This window comes from Belonocnema kinseyi, chromosome 2, assembly GCF_010883055.1.
Source record: "Belonocnema kinseyi isolate 2016_QV_RU_SX_M_011 chromosome 2, B_treatae_v1, whole genome shotgun sequence".
Taxonomy (NCBI): Eukaryota; Metazoa; Arthropoda; class Insecta; order Hymenoptera; family Cynipidae; genus Belonocnema; species Belonocnema kinseyi.
Genome location: NC_046658.1, coordinates 141615066 through 141633968, shown reverse-complemented (window position 1 = coordinate 141633968; position 18903 = coordinate 141615066). Strand labels below are relative to the sequence as shown.

The 18903-nt window shown below is 23.2% G+C and overlaps 1 protein-coding gene across 9 annotated transcripts in view; it reads left to right on the top strand.

Annotated features, from left to right (window-relative positions):
• The first annotated feature begins 1672 nt into the window (after nucleotides 1–1672).
• Nucleotides 1673–18903, top strand: part of LOC117168304 (piezo-type mechanosensitive ion channel component) — a 230011-nt gene continuing 212780 nt past the window's right edge. For all 9 annotated transcript variants that reach the window (XM_033353858.1, XM_033353856.1, XM_033353854.1 and 6 more), the window contains exon 1: nucleotides 1673–2005. The gene's annotated coding sequence lies outside the window, so the exon portion shown is untranslated. The remainder of the gene's footprint in view (nucleotides 2006–18903) is intronic.

Below are 18903 nucleotides of genomic sequence, written 5' to 3'. Positions count from 1 at the left end.
ATTTTTATTGTAATTAATAATTTTATTAGTTTATTTCCTTCTATTTTTAATTCTACAAGAGGGACGACTAAAAAATCCCGAAAAATAAAATTCCCGACACAGTAAAATTCCCGTATTAGAAATTTCCCGACTAATCAAATTCGCGAATAATTAAATTGCCGAAAAATAAAACACCGATTTGGAAAATTCCCAAATAATAAAATACACGAAAAATAAAATTACCGAAAAATAAAAATGCCGAATTGGAAAATTGCCAAAAAATAAAATCCGCCAATAATAAAATTGCCGAAAAATAAAAATACGGAATTGGAAAGTTCCCAAATAATAAAATTCTCGTATAATAAAATCTTAGAATTATAAAATTCCCGACTTGGAATATTCCCGAATAATAAAATTAACGACAGTTTGTAATATTACCGAATTGGAAAATTCCCGAATATTAAAGTTCCCGACAGTTTATAATATTACCGAATTGGAAAATTCCCGAATAATAAAATTCCCGACAGAAAATTGCCGATTTATAAAAGATCCGAATTGTAAAATTCCCGAATTTTAACCATTAGAATTTTTTATAAATATGTTTTATTGATTACAAATACAGCAATAAGATATTAGTTTCAAGAATTATTTTTAACATTTAAAATTTCGAAGCTTATTTCTTGAATTTAAAATAGCAATAATTTTAAATAAAATATTTCTAGGTAACGCATGTTTTTTTAATGTTCACAGTATTTAAAAAAATACAAAAAGCGTTCGCAAAAATAAAATTTAAAATTAATGTATATATATTAATTTAAAATTTTGTTTTTGCGAACGTTTTTGGATTTTTTAAAATACTGTGAACATTGAGAAAGCATGCGTTACCCAGAAATATTTTATTTAATATTATTGCTATTTTAAATTCAAGAAATAATCTTCGAAATTTCAAATGTTAAAAATAATTTTTGAAACTAATGTCTTATTGTTGTATCTGTAATTAATAAAATATATTTATAAAAAATTCTAATTGTTAAAATTCGGGAATTTTCCAATTCGGATATTTTATAAATCGGCAATTTTCTGTCGCGAATTTTATTATTCCGGAATTTTCCAATTCGCTAATATTATAAACTGTCCGGAATTTTAATATTCGGGAATTTTCGAATTCGGTAATATTATAAACTGTCGAGAATTTTATTATTCGGGAATTTCGCAATTCGGGAATTTTATAATTCTGAAATTTTAATATTCGAAAATTTTATTATTCGGAAATTTTCCAATTCGGTATTTTTATTTTTCGGCAATTTTATTATTGGTGAATTTTATTTTTCGGCAATTTTTCAATTCGGTATTTTTATTTTTCGGTAATCTTATTATTCGTGTATTTTATTATTTGGGAATTTTCCAAATCGGTATTTTTATTTTTTGGCAATTTTATTATTCGCGAATTTGATTAATCGACAATTTTCTAATTCGGGAATTTTACAGTGTCGGGAATTTTATTTTTCGGGATTTTTTCAGTCGTCCCCTACAAGACATATGGTTTTATCTATATCATTATCAATTAATTTATGATTTGGTTATAATAATCTTATAATTCGTTACTTAATTTGATTACGGCCCCTTACCATCAGAGTTCGAAAAGTAGTTCCATCTTTTCTCGTCGAAGATGCGACTCTCCGCGACTGAGCAGAAGTCAGCAGAAGTCAGCGGCTATCGAGAACAGAACAAACGCTGTTAGTGATAACCTCGTGGGACTCGTTGACATAATGGCATTTATATGCCGCAACCGGTAGCGGTAGCGCACAAGTCTTATGTGTCAAAAATCAAACCTAGAGTTTAAATTTCGTAAAAAAAAAAATCCTGTTCGTGAGTGAAAAAAGTGGTAGATGGTGTACTAGTTTCTTAAGGGTGCCGAGAGGTGCGGAAATCGAGAGAGGCGCATGTCGTTCCTGCAAACCGAGTTCTGCGAGAAAAATCCGCAAAGGATATGCTTTGAAAACCCACTTTTAATACCAAAAACGAGGTACGAATTTATTCTCAACTGAAATTTATTTCTAATTGCAATCTGTTTTCAATTCAGATTTATTTTCGGTTGAAATTTGTTTGCAATTGAAATTTATTCGCAAATGGTGTTTAGTAACAATTGTCATTTATCAAAGTCGATACAAATTCATTGCTACCAGCTGATCTAATCAGAATGTTTACTACCAACTTGTACATCTAGTCTAATTATATCTTTATTTGTTATCAAATTTATGATATCATGATTGTTGCTTTTAGTTATAATTTTATTTATATTATGAAAATATTACTTTTTTTTATTTACTTAAAAAGAAGATTGAAAATAAATAAATAAAAAACATTTTTTTGGGCAAATTTAGGTAGAAAATTGCATTTCGTGTTATTATTTGAAATATTACGAAAAAAAATTTTTTACTCTTTTTTCACTTTCATAAACTTTACAAAAAAAACTGAAAAATTAATCTTCTAATACACAAAAAAAAATTTTAATTTGAAAATATTTCTAAAAATAATTATTTCAACCATTTTTGTTTTGTAATTTAAATTTAAATTTCGTCGAAACTTAATATTTAAAAAATTGTGAAAAATGCAATGTTTCTTTCATTATAGAAAATAGAATAATAGAAAAATTTTTCATTTTTCTTTCTTTTTCTGCGATCCTCCTTATTATCAACTATGGAAACACGTGCATATTTTTAATTTTGAAACTAACTTTTTTTTACGAAACAGCCATTTTTACACAAGATTCGTAAAACATAGAAAAAATTGTTTAAAACTTAAAAATATTTCAATTGGTTCTTTTGTTTATTAAAAATAGAACCAAAATAAACAAAAAATATTTTTCTAGTCAACTTGGGGTAGAAAATTGCATTTTTCGAAATATTTTATTTGGACGAAAAAATTGGTTTATCACTTTTTTCTCCAATAAATCGAATAATTTGGAGAAAAAACATGACTTTTCACGAAAAAAATGTGTTATAAATATTTACCGACTTGAGGGAAAAAATTATTTTTAATACAAAATAAAAATTTCAAATTGCCATTTATTTTTTAAGTGTATTTGTTTACATGTTTTTAAGGTCATATTAATATAATTTTTCTAATATTCTTGAAAACATTCAACAATTTTTTTAAACATTTCAGATATGCCAAGTAAAAAAATTAACAAAAAAGTTTATTTTCAACGAAATAATTGAATTTTCAACCGAATAGATTAATTTTCGTCAGAATAATTCAATTTTTTAACGAGGAAATATCAGTTTTCAATTAAAAATTACATTTTGTACCAAGAACGTGAATTCTTGAAAAAAAGTTAAATTTTTAACAAAAAATGTAATTCTTGATACTAGAACAAAAAAGGAATTTATTTTAAAATGAGTTAAAAGAATTTATTTCTCAAAATAAAAAGTCATTCGAAATTTTTCCAGGATTTTTAAGTAATCTTTTTTCCACTTACAACTTTTTAAATTCTTCAAAATCTTTCAAATTTTGTGTTAACATCTTTTAAAAAATTTTAATTTGGTTACATTTTTTGAAATCTGTTCCAATTTTAAATTTGAACTTATTTTTAATTAAATATATTAAATATTTTTAAATAAAAACATATAAACAATTTATTTGGCAATTTTGGAAATCTTTCCAATTTTTTAAATATATTTTTCAATTTCCTCCTAAAATTCATTATTAGTTGAAATTTCAACGAAGAAAGATCTTTCAATAAATAAAGGAAAAATCTGATTTAAAATGTTGAATTTTTAAATTATAAGAATGAATTTTTGAAAAAAAAGTTGAATTTACAACCCAAAAATATGTATTTTCTACGCAAAAATTTGAATTTTCTAATAAAAAAGACGATTAATCGATATACTAAGTGTATTTTTAACTAAAAACAAATTTTGAACTAAATTTTTTAAATTTTTTAACAAAGAAATCAGCTGTAAACTAAAATTATGAATTTTCTATGAGAAAAAAATTTATTTTAACCAAATGGTTTAATTTTCACCTAGGAGATTTATAGGAGTAAAATAAATTTTCAACGAAATACTTACATTTTTAAGCGAAAGGATTAAATGCATATAAAAAGAATTGCGACGAAAAATGGATTGCTTAGGTTTTTAATTAGAAAAATGAATTAAAAAAAAACTTTAAATCAAAGCAATAAAGTTTTAACCAAAAAGATTAATTTTCTACCAGAGAATAATAACTTTTAATGAAATGCATGAATTTTCCACCAATTATTTTAATTTTCATTCTACCATTTAAATTTTTACCCAACAAGGTTCTTTTTCTACTAAAAAATAAAACTTTTCAAGAAAATAGAAAAAAGTACAATAGTTTAATTTTCAGTTAGAGAAACATGTTTTTTAACAGATAAATTACATTTTCAATGAAATAGTCAAATTTTTAAGTAAATGTTAACAAAATTCAAACAATTCAACAAAATATTTATATAATATATACTTCAATTTTAATTAATTAAATTTAGTTTAAATTAATTTAATTTTAAATGGTTTAATTTTGTTTTAATTAATATAATTAATCATTTAATTTTTAATGGAATTTTCGACTTAATACTTGTATCTTGTTGAGTTAAAAATCTCTTTATTTTGTTAAAGTTTGTCCCTTTGGGTAGAAAAATAATCTTTTTAGTTCAAAATTCATTTCTTTGTGTTCAAAATTATTTTGTTGAAAAATTAATTTTTTCAGCTAAAAATTTAATTACATACTAAATTTCCTATAGAAATTATTTTTTAATGCCCTTTAATATTTTCGGTAGAAAATTCTTTTATTTGTTTTAAAATCCAACTACTATTTTGTTTATTTTATTTATTAAATATGAATTTGAAAATTCTATTAAAAATTAAAATATTTACTTAAAATTTTTGTATTTGTACAAATTATTTTTTCTTTCGTAATCTATTTTGATGCGAAATTGTCTTTATCAAAAGGAAATTAACCTTTTTGGGTAAAAATTCGAATATTAGGTTAAAAATTCAAAAAATTAAAATATTTGATTTAAAATGTATCTATTTTGTTAAACTTATTCTTTTTTTATAGAAAAATGATCTTTCTGGTTGAAAAATCATTTCTGTTGTTGAAAATCATTTTTTATTAAAAATGAATTTGTGTTACTAAAAATTTAAGTAAATTTTCTTTTAAAATTTTGTTATAGACATTTAATCTTTTTGGTAGAAGATTCATTAATTTTGTTAAAAATGAAACTATTTTGCTGAAAATTTATTGTATTTTATCCGTTAAAAAACTTATTTGTCTAATTGAAAATTAAATTATATTTTTTTAACTCGATCTTTTGTAGTTAAAAATTCATCTACTATACTGAAAAAATGTCTTGTTTAATATAAAATTAACCTTTTTGGGTTTAAATTCAAGTAATTGGTTGAAAATTCCTTTAAAAATTAAAACATTTTGTTATGTATTAGATGTTTTCTTAATTATCCTATTCAAATAGAAAATTAATCTTTTTGGTGGAAAATTAATTTCTTTAGTTGGAAATTAGTTTATTATTGAAAATTAATTTGTTTAACTAAAAATTTAAGTAAACTTTTGTTTTCAGAAAGTAAAAACTCAATTTAATATTTTAATTTGATTAAAAATTTAATTATTCCGTTGACAATTTATCTCATCCGTTAAAAAGATTATTTGTCTTAACTGAAAATTAAACCTTTTTTTTAAATCTATCTTTTTTAGCTGAAAATTCATCTATTTTGTTGAAAAATTTTGAGAGAATATCTTCAAAGTAGTCAAACTGGTAGAGAAATCGGAAATTATTTTTATTCCTTTAAATTGGGGACCAGATAAAGTCCAGTTAATGAGCCTTAATGAAAAGCCGGTTTTAAGAATATAATTTGCCGAAGAGATTGGCATTTTCTAAAAAAGTAAGATGACGAATTCTCTACAATTCTTGCCAGGAAGAAACCAAATAGATTATTTTAATTATTATGAATATAATAGTAATTATTATTGAAGCGCAAAAAAGTTAAAAAGATTTTTTTTCCAGAAAAATGAACACCAAACTTGAAATTTTAATCCAATTTGAGGATTAAAAAAAAAGTTGACTAAATTTCAAAGAGATTTATGCGAGCTGATTTTTGTTTATAACAAACCTTCCCACTTTCTTAAAACTAGTCACATTTATTTAAAACTTCAGCAAATCAGTTTATTCAAAAATTAATGACTGAGAGTGCTACTTTAACATTAAAAATACTTTAATAAATTATTTTTTCGAAATACTTTTAAAAATATTGATTAGTTGCTTTCTCTGAAAAATCTAAAGTAATTGTTATTGTAATAAACAAAATTGAATAGACAAATTAATATTGAGGTCATTTCTCACTCGAAAGACTTCGTTTTCTTGACAGAATTGATAACTCATTTTTCAAAAATAAATCAAATCTACAATTTTTAAATACCTTTTGACAATTATTAACTGTTTAAATAAATTTGATAAACAAATACAGATTTGCGCCAATTTTTAATAGGCAGATCTCCTTTTTTCCACGGATCAATTTTAAATTACTGTGGAAAATCCTACCCTTATGATAATTCATTAAAAAATAATTATTATTTATTAAAAAAAACAATTAATAAGAAATCATAAGGGAGGAAATTTTCAAAGTGATTTAAAATTAATTTGTTGAAAAAGATAATCAGCCGGTTGAAAATTGACGAATATCTGTATTTTTTAATAAAATTTATTTAAACAAACAATTATTTTAGTATTTACTAAAACATCATACAAAAAAATTTATTTTTTAAATTCATTTGTTCATTGGATTAGAAGTTACGTTACATTTTTCAAAAAAGGTAAATAAAATTGTTTTTATGGATATTACGATCGAAAAATTAAAAAATAAAGTATCAATATTTGTTATTTGATCAAATAAACTTCTGAAAAAACATTGATTATCATAAATTTGCAAAGAGCGGATTTTGTTTTCTCAACGTAATTAAATATTAAAAAATTCAAAATATATTTTTTAAATTTTATTTTATCAATGAGCCACAACTATTTCTTTACGAAAAATGTTATTAAAAAACTCACGATTTTGTCATTTTTGAATACTTTGCTTTAACAAGAGTGAAACATTTTTAATACAATTTTTTATGATAAAAAAACAAACAATTGTAGCTCCATAATAATAATAGATAACAAAGATATATTGTTAAGTTATTTAGATTAAATTCAGTTTTAAAAAAACCTAGAGGTTTAAAGTTGACAATAATTTGTATTTTTCTGCTAAATTTATTGAAACAATAAAGAAATATTTTTAACTGACAAAGTCTCTTAATAAATAAAATCCTTTTTGGGCCAAGTTATAAATTTGTTTAGAAAATGGCTTCTTACACAAAATTATTATTCTTTAATGAAGATTAGTGAGGGAAGGATTTTCTAAAGTAATTTATAAATAATTCCATTAAAAAAAGGAAGCCTGCCAATTAAAAATTGGCAATAATCTTAATTTGTTTAATAAATTTATTTCTAACATTAATACAAAAATATAAACAAGTTCTTAATTTTGTTACTTAATATTATTTTTAAGTAGGGTCTGTACTTATGTATGAAGTTTTAAACAAAAATGAGTAGCTTAAATCAAAACAGGAGGGTTTATTTCTTAAGAAAATAATCCATAATACCAATTTTATTGTTAAATAAAAAAAAAATACTTGGTTCGCGCAGATCTCTTAAATTTGTTTGAAAAATTTATTTGGTTCAAGCTTTGAAATCGGATCGAAATTTCCACAGTTTAATTCTGTTTAGATTTTTCATAAATTTTTTTTATTATAATTGTTTATTATACAAAAAAACTGACATTTTTTAACTTTTAACTTCTTAGAAGTATCAACAAACTAATGAAAAAGCAATTTTTTGGCCTGACAATGTTTGAATCGTTGGAATTAAGAAAAAAATAACATTTGGCATTTGTTTAAACAATTTCCGTAACAAAATTTATAGTTGGGATATTTATCAACAAATAGATTTAATTTTTGTACAAAATCGACTCCGAATATTTTGCTAATATCTCTTGTATATGATACTTCACAGATGTATAAAAAATATGTATGAATTATTGAAACATTTTTTTATAAATAAATTCATTTTTTGGCTAGTTTTCAGAAAATAGGGTCAATTTTTTACAATATAAAGTAAAAATGACTTTTGTATTACCATTTGCAATGATAGTTTACAAATTTAAAGGAATAATTAGTTGTTTAAACAATTTTTATCAACAAATTCAGAATTTGGCTATTTTTTAACGCATAGGCTAAATGTTTTACGCAATATAAGTTTCCAAATTAGCTACAATTTTTGATAAAATAAACAGTATTAATAAACAAATTCAGAGGTTGGCAATTTCTTAACAAATATGCTAAATTTTTGTTTACGGAATCGGCTAATAGTATCTTCCTGATGACTCTTTTAGTTAATTCTTTTATTTTATGAAACTGTTTAAAACTTTGTTATTTGTTTTAAATTATTAATCATTGTTGTAAGTTCAGAAATTATTGTAGCAAAGAATCATTGGCCGGAAAATATCTAAACTATGCATTTTGTACAGAAATTGTTCAAACAATAGAAAAATATCATATATTTGTAATTAATCGTAATGAAATATTAATTTTTCTCAACTTCGATAATCAAACTCTGGATTTGAATGAGCTGAACATTGCCAATCCCAAAAAATAAGTTTTGTTCATTTATTTGTTTATAACTTATAAATTTATTTTTTGAATTGTTCTTACCTACTAAAATTATTTCAAGGCAGTTTCATTTTTTAAAATGATACTGCCGAAAATAAAAAAAAAGTGAATTTTGTTGATAAATACAAAATTAAGAATAACCCTTGTCGGAAATACAAAGACAAAAATCTTTTCGAAATTTATTTATTTGAAATTTAAATTTAATTTTATTTATTAATTTGAAATTTGAAATTTATTTGAAAAATAGAACGTCCTAATTTAAATTGTAAAATTTGTTTTTCCTGGACAAAGTAGATTAGAGCTAACAATTTTGATCTGCTATAAATAATTTTTTATTAAATATAAGTTAACTAAATATCAAAGATAACTGTTTAAGCTAATTTTTTATTTAACAACAAAGTTGGCATTATTTTAAAAATAATATTAAAATTATTTAATTATTGACTATAGTCAAAAAGTGGGCTAATAATTTTTATTTGTATGCTCTTCATTTTTAATTTATCCAAATTTTTTTAAATTAACTCACGCTTTACTCATTCATACTTCAGAGTTTAAAAATGTGAGATAGTTCATTTATAGATGGAATAGTTTATCACCTCTTAATATTATTAGCGGATCCGCAAGATGACAGCCTGTAAAAAGTGGCATTGAAGGTGAGAAGAGCTTGACATTTTACTTGACGAGACTGAACTACTGGCATAATTCCAAGCGAGATCGATTTATCATACCCGAGACAATTCCATATGTTGTAAAATGCACTAAAAAAATTTTGTAATTAAAAAAAAATTCGACTATGAAAAAATAGTTTTCAATGATTTTAATAATGGAAAAGATATCATTATCAGGTTCAGCCGAAAAAAACTTTAAATTTTTTCAAGGAATCTGTATTATCATCAGAGAATAAAAGAAATTCTTAACGACTTTTCAGACTAGATGGAGTTATGAATAAAACATTTTTAATGAAAAATTTTTTCTGGAAAAAAATCTCATTCGCTCCGCTGAGAATCGAACCATAGAACTTTCAATTGCCGGCCGGGTGCTTTTTCCTTGAGCTACTAGAGAGATCCGAAGAATTATTTTTCAGAATTACAAGCATTATTTTGCAAGTTGTTACAAGTCTAATTTTTTTCAAGTAATCTGTGTTATCATTAGAGAATAACAGAAATTCGTAACGTCTTTTCAGACTAGATGGAGCTATGAATAAAAAAAATTTTGATTACATTTTTTTCTGAAATCAGATTTATCCTGAAAAGACGTTAGGAATTTCTGTTATTCTCTGATGATAAAACAGATTCCTTGCAAAATTTCACTCGTAACATCTGGAAAAACAATGCGAAAAAAATTTAATTTAAAAAACGGTAAAGTTTATGGAAGTAAATAACCTTGGACAAAAAAAAAGTAAGAAATTTTTTCATGCGAAACATAATATTTCAAAAAATGTTGAAAACTGCAATTTTGTTAATTTGTACCTAAAGTTGATCAAAAATGTTTGTAATTTTTTTTTGATACTCATTTTAATCAAATATAGAAAAACGTACATATTTTGAAATTTCAAACGAATTTTTTTAAGGATACTGAAAAATTTACTAATTCCACATATGATTCATAAAAATAAAAAATAAATGGCTTCAAACTTGAAAGTATAAAAGTGTTTCCTCAGTCTGTTAAAAAGGCATAAGAAAAAAGATCAAAAAAATAATTTTATGTTGGCAACTTTGGGTAAAAAATTGAATTTCTCATGATTTTTGAAATATTATATTTTGATTGAATAAATTTTCTTTTTCTTATTTTCCGTCCAAGTTTATTTAATTTTATAAACTTTATCCAAAAAAATTGAAAAAAAAAATCTTTAGATACTCAAGAAACTAAAAATCTGAAAAATAATCAATCGATTTGGCGAATGGCAAAACATTTTTTTTGTATCTATTTTTTAATAAAAAAATTTTTAACTCACAAAAAAATAATTATTTTAACCATAGTTATGGAAATTTAATTTGAATAAATAATCGCTTATTTTTTTAAGAATAACCTTCTTTGAAAGTCTACTGTTTCGAATTTTTAAAATAAACAAATAATTAAATTTCTTCCAAAAGAGATGCATTTTTCAAAATATTTTTTAATAATTCCAATTATTCCCGAAGTTTTGAAAAAATGTTCAAAATCTTTTAAACAAATTAGTTTTTAAAAATAAAATATCATTACAAACTTACGTAGGAATCTTAAGTTATTTTTTTCAAATAATTTCTTTTTAAATCTTCAAAAACCTACATTCTGTTTCACATTTATATAAAATCTATTCCGATATATATTTTTTTTAAAATCTTTTTCAAATATCTAAACCTTACAAATATCTTTTGAAATTATTTGAATTTTTCCTAAATTTTATTTTATATTTCAAAAATTAAAAAACTTGCCTGATAATAATCTTTGCAGTATCTTTTTTGATAATTTTTGAAATATTTTGAACTGTTTTAAAATATTTTTAAATCTCCTCTGAAATTAAATCATTCAAAATAAAAAACCATTTTTAATTTCTCGATAACCTACAAAAATAATTAATTTCAAACGAGAAAAGATAAATTTTCAACAAAAAATAGAATAAAATATTCAGTAACATAAATACATTTTTCAGAAAATAAAATTAATTTGCAAATTTTCAACCAAAAAGGGGAATTTTCAACCAAAAAGATAAAATTTATATAAGAAATTTCCACGATAAATGAAATTATAAAGTTTTTAGTTAAAAAAATAAATGTTCAATAAAAAAATGTTTTTAACAAAGGATTGAAATATTCAATCAAAAAGAGTATAATTTTTAACAAAATACATGAATTTTCAACAAAATATTTTAATTTTTAATGCAATTTTCAACATAATACTTAAATTTGTTCTGAAAAAGAATAATTTTCTACTAAAAAAAAGACAATTTTTTAACAAAATAGATGAATTTCAACTAAAAAAGATACATTTAAAAAATATAATAGTTTATTTTTAAGTTAGACAAATAAGTTTTTTAACAGATAAATAAATTTCCGACGAAATAGCTTAATTTTCAACGAAATAAAATAATTTTCTACCAAAAATGTTCAAAGCCCATAAAAACTGCTTAAATTTTTGGGTAAAGAAATTAATTTTCAACATAAAAACTAGTTTTCCAAAAAGGAATGAATTATCAACAAAAAAAAGGATAATTTTAACAAAATACATACATTTGTAACCAAAAATTATAATTTGAAATGAAATTTTTAACCTAATGCTTGAATTTTTACCGGAAAAGGTGAATTTTTCACTGAAAAATACCATTTTTCAACAAAATAGATTAATTTTCAAGTAGAAAGATAAATTTTTAACAATAAAAATATAATAGTTTAATTTTTAGTTAGATTTAAAAACCTAAAAATAGAATTTTCAACCCGTAAAAGATGAATTTTCTACCAGAAAGAGAATAATTTTCTAGAAAATAGATCAATTTTCAACAAAAAATAGACTAGAATTTTAAGTTACAGAAGAAAGATTATAACCAAATAAATTACATTTTTAGTGAAATATTTAAATTGTGAACCAAAGAATTGAATTGTCTGCCCAAAAAATTAAATCTTTACACAAAAAATACAAAGCAAAATGGAATAGTTAAATTTTCAATTATTAGAAAAATGTTTAAAAAAAAACTAACCTTGACCAAGGAAATGAAATTTCAAAGAAAAATAATAATTTTCTGCAAAAAAAAATAATTTTTAAGAAAATCCATAAATTTGTATCTAAATATTGTAATAATATTTATACAGAAATTTCCAAAAAAATAGGTGAGTATTTAAATGCAGAAGCATCCTGGGACCAAAGTCTAATTTACAGGATGATTCGAGCAAGAATTTAACTTTTAAATTTTAGGTCTCGCACAAAAAAATTTGTTTGTAATTTCGTTTTTTTAAAACGTTGCAAACTTCAGCGAGGTTTTTAATCGAAATAGCAAAAATTAACCGTTTTTGTTAAGTTTTGGGTTTCAAAATTATTTAAATGGATATAATTCAATGAGAATATAAAAAAAAATATTTTTTATTAATTGTAAAAATAACATTTTGACTATTATTGAACAATAAAGTTACTTCTGCCTATTTCAAACATAAATTAAAATACTGCTGTATCCTTCTGTCTTGTTTAAATTAAATAAATATAACCCAAAAACGCGGTTAATTGAATCTTATAAAAAATTAAAATCAAATTAAAATTTTTTAAAATTTTCCTTGGTGTAACACTGGCCTTGTTACTAAACCGATATCCTCAAAAATTAAACAGTCAGTACCACCTGAACCGTATTCAATTGGAATGCATAATATTGCGCAACATAATAAATTGAGTACTCGCGTACTGCGGCCCTTCCGAGGCGAGAGTCACATAACTGTCTGTCGGCTTTCCGCCTGAGAAACTGCGTGAAAAAATTTAATTTCAAATATAAATTGAAAAAGTAAATATTTTTGTTTGTATGTTTTAAAATTTTTCCGAATTTGAAACGACATTATTATAATTATTTTAATTTATTCGCTACTTTTCGCAATATTATTCAAACTATTTGCAATCTGCATATCCTTGGGTACGTTAGCGCGATAAAACTGAAACACAAAAAGTGAAAAATAAAGAGTCAAGTCGGCTCTCATAATTTGCATGCTACATTCAGCAGGATTATTAAGCATTGTTCAGAAATCCATTTTGCCATTGATACTTTTGTTATGACAGGAAGCTATCAAATCGGTTAGCTGGCAGTTGAAGAGATTAGTTAAATAGGAATGTCATCAAAGATATTTTTAGAAATGAACATCAGTCCAATTTTAATTCAAATAATGCTTTATTCAATGGACCGAATCCATTTCAAATCAGGCAAAAGGTATTTTTCCGATTTGCAACAAAAAAAAAATTCTAGAAATTTATACGTGTTTGAATTTTTTGCTTTGTTTTCTAAAACACTCTATTTTTTGCATTAAACATCTATAACTTCTTTCAAAACCCGCCGAAAAGTTAAAAAGGTTTAAAATTAAAAAAATGACAGTGATTTTTCTGCAAAAATTAAAAAAAACGAGTTTCTATAAAAAACAGATTTACATTTCTTCACAATTTTTGTTTGAAAATGTCTTATGATAATGAAGATATCTTGTGAATTTGATGCTTGCTAAATAATTTTTGTTGGCAGAAGAATTCTTTTTTCTCAAAATCTTGTTCTTTTGCGATATCTTTCATAGTTTACGAGAAAAATTAAAAAATTGCATTTTTAGAGAAAAAAATTCTTCAGGCCTCAAAAATGGCTTAGAACGCACGATTCTCATGAGATGCGGTTCTTCTTTAAAAAATTTTCAAATTAAATTTTTTCTGAAGAAAGATCTACTTTTTTCGCTCCACTGGAAATCGAACCACAGAACTTCCGGTCGCCAGTCGGGTGTTTTTCCATTAAGCTATTAGAGAGATCCAAAAAATAATTTTTTTTTAGCAATACACGTTATCTCGAGCCATTTTTTATATTTATGATACAAGTAATTTAAGAAATCCGTATTATTATCAGAACTATTTACTATCGATCAGTGTATACAAATCGTTCCACCATCCGTGCAAAGAGAAATCAAAACTATCGATCAAGTTATCTCTTCAAACAAGAGAAAATACTTTGCGTCGATTCAGACCAGATGAAAAATAAATTTATTCAAAGTTTTAACATGAAATTTTTTCTAAAAAAAGATCTACTCTCTTCGCCCCACTGGGAATTGAACCCAGTGGAGCGAAAAGAGTTGATCTTTTTCAACAAAAAAAGTATGCGCTATGACAATGTGCCGGCGCAGCAGGCAGATTAAAAAAATCTTTATTTTAATTGAAAAATTCATCTTTTTAGTTGAAAATTTATTTATTTTTATGAATCGTCGTCTTTTTGGTATTAAAATTAGTTGTGTTAAACAAATTTTGTTGTTAACCTACTTTTCGTTGCAAATTCGTTTTTTTCTCGAAAATTAATTTATTTTGATTGAAAATTCAACTTTTTGGTTTACAATGTTTGTATTTTTCTCCATTGGGAATCGAACCCAGTAGAACGCATCATGCAGGATTAAACCATTTTTGAGACTTGCAGAATTGTATTCCCCTAAAAATGTAATATTTGAATTTTTCGTAACCAAAATGATTAATTTTTTATCAAGAAAGAATTATGTTTAACAATATGCATGAATTTTCCACCAATTATTTAAAATTTGGATGGAATTTTCAGCGTAAACGAGGTTATTTTTTTAAATTTTAAACCCTCTTCAAGTTTCCGGCGGATTAAAAAAAAATTATAAAGGCTTATAGAAAAAATTCAAGTTTTTTAAAAAACAAATATGAAACAGGACGATAAATGCAGTAGAATTTCGTCATCAGGAATTAGAAAAAAAAGTTTGAATCGTATAGATATTTTTATTTCGAATTTCCTTTTACAATTTCTATGTACATTCGAAATTTAAAACAGTCAAAGAGAAAAAAATCAGTTGAATAGAAGTGTTAATAGAAGTGAGGGATTAGTTTGCTATAATAAAATAGTAAATTTTTACAAAATTAAAATTCTTTATTTCTAATAAATTATTAAAAGAAATTATCAAGAACTGGTTGACACATTGAAAGTTAGGGATTAGATCAATTTTTTTTTTGGAATTTTCTTTATAAAAATTCAACTACTGGGTAGAAATTTGATCTACTTCGTTAAAAAATAATTTTTATAGGTCAAATTTCAACTATTTAGTTAAACAATTATATTTCTATGGTTAAAAATTAAACTATTCTGTTGCGAAATCTTTACTCTTTTGGGCGAAAATTATTTTTATTTATTTATTAACTAAATGTTATTTTCTAACTAAAAATTTAGCTGTTATCTTTTTGTTGAAAACTTGCCTTTTGCATGTGAAAATTTAACTCTTTATTCAGAGTTTTATATATTTTGTTGAAAGTTTGGCTTTTTATTTCCAAATTTAACTGTTTGGTTAAATTGTACGATTTTTTTTTATAATTCGTCTTTTGGCTATAAAATTAATCTTTTTTCCAGAACATAATTTTTTTTTAACATTCAACTTCTTGGTCAAATTTGAATTGCTTGGTAAAAAATTTATTCTTCTGGTGAATGATCCATCATTTGAGTTAAAAATTAATCTCTTCGATGAAAAATTTCATTTTTTGGTTAAAAATTCCGTTTTTTTTTTTGTTAAAAATTAATATTTTTTTTATTTGGGAATTCAACTTTTTGGTTAAAAATTCGTTGTGTTTTTTGTATGAAAACTAATTTTTTAGCTTAAAGGTTAACTAATCCATTTTTTGGCTAATGATTTATCATTTATATTGAAAATTAACCTGCTTAATGAAAAATTGAAACATTTGCTCGAGAATTCCTTTTTTTTCTCGAAAATAAATATTTTTTTTATTTGGAAATTCTTTTTTTTGTTTTTTTTTTTTGGTAAAAACTCCTGATTTTTTTCGACTAGAATTGTTGTTTTGAAGGAAAATTCAGCTAATTCATTTTTTGTTTAAAATGTATCTTTTTTTAATTAAAAATTTAACTATTTGTTTAAATTTTCATATATTTTGATAAAAATTCTTTTTGTTGAATTAAACTGCATTTTATTTAAAATTTAAAATTTCTAAAATTGATACATTAATTAAAACAATTTTTGTTTAAAATGTATATTTTTTTATTAAATTTTTACTACTTGTTTTAAAATTTTACTACTTTGTTAAAAAATAATTTTTTTTGTTAAAGATTCATGAGTTTAGTTGAAAATTTATCTCTTTATGTGCAAATGTAATTATTTTGTGCAAAATTCGTGACATTATGAATTAAAATTAATTTCTTTCAGATTATTAATTTAACTATTCTATTTTTAATTGAAAATTGATATTTTTTTGTTACAAATTTGTACTAAACTTATTTTTGATACGATTCCTCCTTTTAGCTGAAAATTAATTTTTCTCTCAAAGATTGGTCTTTTTTATTTGAAAATTCAACTTTTTGGTTAAAGATTCTTGTATTTTGTTGAAAATTTGTAATTTTTGGTGAAAATTTAATCTTGGAAGTCGAAAATTCGTCGTATATCGCAGTTTAAAATTATCAGTCTTATTTAACCTAGTTGACATTTCATTGATCCATCATCGTTCATTAGAGTCAATGTAACGTAACGAAAATTAGTTTTACTCTAATGAGATTCCATTCCATAGAATTAATTATCATTTTTCTCTTTTATCCATTTTAAAAATAAACTCGCATTTTCAGTTAGCGACAGAGGTAATATATTGTATTTTCAAGAAAATCGATGAATTTTTAATCCAATATTTAAACTTTTTACAGAAATATTATTAATGATTTATAATATTATTAATGAATATTTACCTAAAATTATTCATTTTTAACACACTGATAATTTTTCAACTAAACAGTTGCATTTTATATCTGAAAAAGGTTTTAATCTTTAATTAATTAATTACAATTTTATTTGATGAATTTTATTTTTTTATTTTCAAAAATGTGTAATTAATAGTTGAATTTTTAATCAATGTTTAATTAAAAACAGAGTTGTAAAATTTTATTCAAAGAGAATTTATTTTTAATTAAAAAAGATAGTTTTCTACAAAACCGTTTAATTTTCAACAAAATACATAAATTTTCTACCAAACAGTTAATTTGGATTTACTAAATTGTTTAATGTTAGAGTCAAAAATCCGATTTTTCTATAAAATAGTTTAATTTCTAACCGGAGAACATTAGTTTTAAAAAAATAAAGTTAACTTTTAACCAATCAATTAAATTTTTAACAAAACAGTTCATTTTAAACGGAAAATACGAATTTTTAACTAAAATTTATAATCTGTAATAGAAAGAAATGAAATTTTAAACAAGTAGTTCAAATTTGACTTGACTTTTAATTGACTACAATACATTTGGATTAAAAAAAAAATCGTTTTCAAATATCAACCAACTCAGATAAAGTTTAAATCAGCAAAAATTTTATAATATAATTTATCTGTATTATAAATAATTTATTAATTAATTACTTGAATTACTTGAAGTTCATTTTAAAACGTTTTAAAGTACAGCCGAATCTAGATTTAGTGATTCTGGATTTAATGTATACCAGAATTGATTCATTCTTTTTTGACTCATTAAGCTAATTCACCCTATTCGTTAAAAAGTGGCCAAGCTCTTAATTTGTTTATGATAATTGTTAAAATAATTGATTATTCTTAAAAAGTTGCAAAGAATCAATAAAAAAATTCATCATATATACTTAGTTAATTCTGTAAAAAAAATAAGCCTATTCCTTAAAAAATAGCCAAACTCTGAATTTCTTTATGGAAATTTTTAAAATAAATAATAATTCTTAGGAATTTTTCATGTCTTTGTACAGTGGAAGCTGGATGGAGGGTTTCTCAGAATTGATTGATTCTTTCTTGATTCATCAAACTGAATAATCCTATTCGTTAAGAAATGTCCAAGGTCTCAATTTTTGATGATAAATATTTAAATAATTGATAATTCTTGGAAATTTGCAAAGTATCAAACAAGAAAGTCATCAGAAAGATATTTCTAGTTAATTCTGTAATAAGTTTAGCATATTTGGTAAAAATTAGTCACGAAGCCTATTTCTTGAAAAATAGCCAAACTCTGCATTTGTCTATGGAAATAATTCTTAGGAATTTGTCATGTCTTTGTACATTCGAATCTGGATTTAGGGTTTCCCAGAATTGATTGACTCTTTCTTGATTCATCAAACAGATTAATCCTATTCGTTAAGATATGGCCAAGGTCTTAATTTTTTATGATAAATGTTTAAATAATTGATAATTCTTGGAAATTTGCAAAGTATCATACAAGAAAGTCATCAGAAAGATATTTCTAGTTAATTCTGTAATAAGTTTAGCATATTTGGAAAAAATTAGTCACAAAGCCTATTCCTTGAAAATAGCCAAACTCTGAATTTGTCTATGGAAATTTTTTTAATAAATAATAATTCTTAGGAATTTGTCACGTCTTTGTAATTCGAATCTGGATTTAGGGTTTTTCAGAATTTATTGATTCTTTCTTTGTTCATCAAACTGATTAATCCTATTCGTTAAGAAATGTCCAAGGTTTCAATTTTTGATGAGAAATATTAAAATAATTGATAATTCTTGGAAATTTGCAAAGTA